The following is a 5,257-nucleotide window of genomic DNA, read 5'->3' on the forward strand; positions in this document are numbered from 1 at the left end:
AATTAATTTATCTTGTGCCACATATATTATTAAACAATTATACACAGAAACAGTAAAAACAAATAAGATCATAAAGAGACAACCATGCACAATAGAAACAACAATAAGATCATAAAGAGACAACCATGTACAATAGAGACAACAAATTTTCCTTGGGAAAACCACACTTGGGAGAAAACCCAGCAATTCTTCTTCTAGGTGAAAGCGAAAACAGTGAAAACAAATAAGATCATAAAGAGACAACCATGCACAATAGAGACAACAATAAGATCATAAAGAGACAACCATGCATAATAGAGACAACAAATTATCCCCGGGAAAACCACATTTCAGAGAAAACCCAACAATTCTTCTTCTAGGAGAAATTCTTCTTCAGCGATTTTTACAATAAAATATCTAGAAATCAGCACCAAAAACCAAATCCAAACTTTAGCCATTTAATCTGGTTTTGCTTCCACAAATGTCTTCTATATAAGAGAGATGATGAGTGAGTGAGACAAATGAAGTGTCACATCATGTGTATATAGTCGAATGGGTGCATTGGGTGCATTTAATCCAGGTGAAACACCCTTTCATAGTGGGGTTGACTTGTCCCTTTTGAGCCATGAAACTCACAAATGAGATTTATTTTATTTTCATTTCCATAAATTTTCTAGGCCAACTTAGGAGAGCTTTTAGCATGCAGGAATACCTCCTGATGCTACACTCAAATCAACATATTTGGCCCTTGTATATAGTAGAAACCAACCTTCATTATGGGTTTGCACTCATTGCCATATCCAAGACAATTCTACCTACAACCTATCCTCCTTGACAAATCTTTCATTTAGTCCAACACACTATGTGACTACTCATGCACATCATCTTTCATTGCAACATTCACAATAGCACATGAAATAATTCTAGAATTTTTTTCTATGTGGTTCACAGTCCCCAGAGATTGGTGACACCTACGTCCACTGAAAAATTGTACTAGGCAGTGTTAGAAAATGTAAAGTGGCATCTTATTAAACTTATTTATTTAACCTTGATACTTGCTTGTGAATCTTTAGATATCTTCTTTATATTTTGTAGTTAGATCTTTTCTTCAAATAATATCAAGAAACAATAATAACAAACGAGGACATAGATATAGGCTCTCACCCAGGGCAAAACCCCTTCAAGGAAAAAATTTGGAAACTCTTCTCTTCTTAGAATCTGCTTCAAATGAGATACAAAGACCCAATCCCTAGATCAAGTCCTCTCAGTACCAAGTCGTCCTTTCCTCAAGTTCTTGCTTGATTTTATACCAAATTGCTTCTTCCTTGCAACTTTGACCTACCAACTACAATGCTACTACTTGACCTGCAACTTCAACCCAACAACTTCGTCCTTGCAGTTTCTTGGAAACCGTAATACAACATCCTTCTGAAACCTACTTAGAGCAAGACAACTCTCCCAAGGTCAATGAGGTCTAAACAAGGGTTTTCCCTCTTTTAGCAACAAATTCTGCACTTCATCCTCATGCAACTCGAACCTTCAATTTTGGCGTCCTACTGCAACCTAGAAACCCTAGAATTTCACACGTGTGAGAGAGAAAGAGCCCAGAAACAAGAGATTTTATCCTTATTCCTCTTCCTTGACCTTCACTCTCCTTCTTTGCAGTTTCCCAGCTTCAGATCGAACTCTTTCCCTCATAGATCGAACTTGTGAGTGAGTGTATCCAAATGAGGTCGAACTGCTTCCTTTTGTAGCCTTCTCAACGGGTCGAATTTCCTCCTTTAGGCCAACTTGAGGATCCCAGGGCCGACTTGTACTCTTGGAGATTCCAAGACTTTCTAGATTCAAGAATACTTCTTTTCACAATTACAAATTGCCCAAAAGGGTCTTATAAACATGATGTTGACTTCTTTGACTCATCACAATAAATCCTAAGACCTAACAAACCCTAGAAGCACGGAGAACATGCTTTTACGTAAAAGACCATCAATAATGAGCATGAAACCCATGCTTTAATAATAGTAATTTTTCTTTTATTTTTCTTGTTTGTTACATAGGATACATATTGAAATGAGTACAACAATTATGAAGACCAAAACTAGTTACATTTCTCAACACTCCCTCTTAACTAGGGAGATATTCATAATTGTACAACTAGCACATATATCAAATTGAAGAGCTCTCAAGAAGAGTCGGATTGATAATTCAAACTGTAAGCATCATCATTATGACCAGCACTACCCCTGAGGCCTAACTGGACAAGCTCTTCTTTATTCAAGAGCATTATGTTGGGAGGCTTTATGTGTGATACCACACCACCTCTCTAAGGTACATACCCCATTCGGATGTCCACAAGGTACGTCCTTTTAGGACTATTCTTATCTTGGATCTCCAAACCTGAGTTCTCAAAGAATATTAATCCTCTTCGACCACTCTTCTCTTAGATTCCTGTCCCATCCTCAAAGAGTGTCGATACCTTTTCATGGAGTTTATGTCCTCAAGGAAACCAAAAATGCTTATCCAATCCTTCATCATTCTTTCCTCACCACCTGAAGAAGAAATTGCACATGTGATCTCCACCATCACTCCCTCTCAAATCGAGAGTACAACCCTGTTTTCCCTTAATGTTGAGAATAGAACCTTGCTCCTTATTTGAGGAGACTTCTTTTGCTCCCTCTAAAAGCCAAAGGAGATTCTAGACTTCCTTTCTATCTAAGAAGTCAGCACCACAAGCCTTTCAACTTGTCTTCATCAGAGTATCAACGACTAGTTCTCCATAACTACATGGCTCCCTCTTTCTTTCGCATCTCATTAGAGGAATTTTGAGGTCTAAAATGGGTCTTCTAAGAAAAATGTACCACCAAAATAAACTTTATAAGAACCAATAGGATTCAAGATGATGATGTCAATCATGGGGGATGATTCACTAGTTTTGGAGTAAAAAAGTAAGAAGTGTGAAAAATAATAAAATAATAAAACTACTTTTCAACTCGTATTTTCAACTTATCTCCCTAAGGTTTTACTCAAATTTCGAGTAGGAATACTCGTTGGATGAAAAATTTGATTCTTCATCCAAGGAGTACCCATGTTCCATACTTTTAATGGACCCTACTACACAAAAAATGAGAAATACATGAAAAAACGTGATTGCAATCACGTTTTTCATGTATTTCTCATTTTTCATGTAGCAGGGTTAATCGAAAGTATGCAACAAGGGTACTCCTTAGATGATGAATCAAATTCTGCATCCAACGCGTGTTGTTGCTTGAAATTTGAGTAAACTCATAGGGAGATAAGTTGAAAATACGAGTTGAAAGAATAATTTTTTCTTTTTCCCTCTAAAATTTGATGATGTAATCTAATTTTATTATATTATTTCCACTATTATTTTAAAATTTCCTTAGGAGGCCCATTTTAGATCTGCTTCTTTTTGAGGTATCATGAAACCATATACACTCTTCGTTCTTGTGACAGGATCCAGGTCATCTCTCTTGCTCATCACTTTCCTTTTCAACATGAAGGCATTTCATTGAGCCTTCTCGAACTTTGAGCTTATCATGGCTTCTTCATGAAAGTGATCTTCTTTGACCTTCAGGTTATCTTCTCGCACAACTACCCTTCCAATCCCAAGATGGACCCATCTTGACTTCATAGTTGCCAGGTACCAGATATTAAACTTCCCTCAATAATCTCCATTCATATAGTTGAACTTGCCTCAACTGTCATCATGCATTTCTGCAACATCCTTTTCCCGGTAGCAAAAAAATAATATGTTAGCTAGCCAATTAAACCATAAATAAAACAGACTTACCTCACCACAATGACCTTCTCATTTCATCAACATCTTCATCGACCATCTCCATTTGATATTTCCTTCTTGCATCAGGGTGCCCAAGGATCAAACTTGATTACCAAATTACAACTTTTCTCCTGGAGATTACACTGGATGACTAACTATCATTTTACATATTCTAGAGAAAGTCATAATCTTTTATACATTCTTGAGTAAGTCAAATTTTATTCTTTCCCAACATCATAAATACTTGAGCATATTTTTCATAACCAACTTTATTCCACAAGATTCTCATACACATGAATCTTGTCCAAAGTTTACATTCAACATGAACATGCATTCCTAAGCTTCTATCCGATCATCTAGCTATCCAAAAAAAAGTTTTCTATCCTGACCCATGGCAATCCTTCATCCCTTTTTATTAGCATGTTTCTAAATTACATAGAATACATACTATTCCTGTCATGATGCTCTTCCCAAGGATTTTCGAAATGATGTTCCTCGGATCTTTGATGATCCATTTCAACTAGATGACAACCTCTAACATAATATTAGATAATATCTAGATGAACATTGTGCAAAATGGTCTAACATAGATGATCTCTACTAAGCAACATAATCATACAAATTCCAAACATGTTACTATCATATGCTTCTATCTTATGATGCTTATGCAAAATATATATCAACTAAAAAGAAAAACTAACATTCGTAGAACCTTGAAGTTAGTAAACCTTCTTTAGTAGTAAATATCCTTCACTTTTTCCTTCTTTGCCTTCTTATCAAGTTCTCCCATGGATTCAACTACATGAGATTCACTCCTATCATTTCTCTTATTGCTCTGTTGATTTGGGCAGTCCCTCTTGTAATGTCGAAACTCATGGCACTTCAAGCATTGAATCTTGGACATATCTTTCTTCTTGGACTTGCCAAACATCCCCTTCTTCACCTTCTTGACTTGGGCTAGAAAGGCTTGAGTTTGCTCATAAGATCCAATGTCAACCTTGACTCTTCTAAAATGCATTGTGCCCACAACTCATCAAAGGGAGTTGAATCTTTCTTGGAGTAGATACTTGTTGTGAAATTACTCCATTCTGGTGGCAATACATTTAGAACACATATGGTTACTTCTGAATCAGTAATCGGTTCCCCAAGTCCTTGCAAATGGTCTCTTAACTGAGAGACTCTCATGAGGAAGGATGCCATATCCTCATCCTTTGATTTCTTCATTCTATATAGCTTGTTCTGAAAAGACATCTTTTGACCTATTGTACTTACAGAGTACAAATTTACTAGCTTGTCATACATTGCTTTGGAAGTCTTCAAATTTGCCACAAAAGGAACAGGAGAATCCTTGATTAATTTGATTATGATCTTTTGTGCCCTTACTTTCCCTTTCTTGTACTTTTCTAGTTCTTGTGTCCTTTCTATGCTAGGTTTAGTAATTTTCCCAATGACATATTCCATCACTTCTTGTTCTGTCAG

The sequence above is a fragment of the Pinus tabuliformis genome, chromosome 9 (genome assembly GCF_031772625.1).
Source record: "Pinus tabuliformis cultivar Carrire ecotype Pingquan chromosome 9, CPIR1, whole genome shotgun sequence".
Lineage (NCBI taxonomy): Eukaryota > Viridiplantae > Streptophyta > Pinopsida > Pinales > Pinaceae > Pinus > Pinus tabuliformis.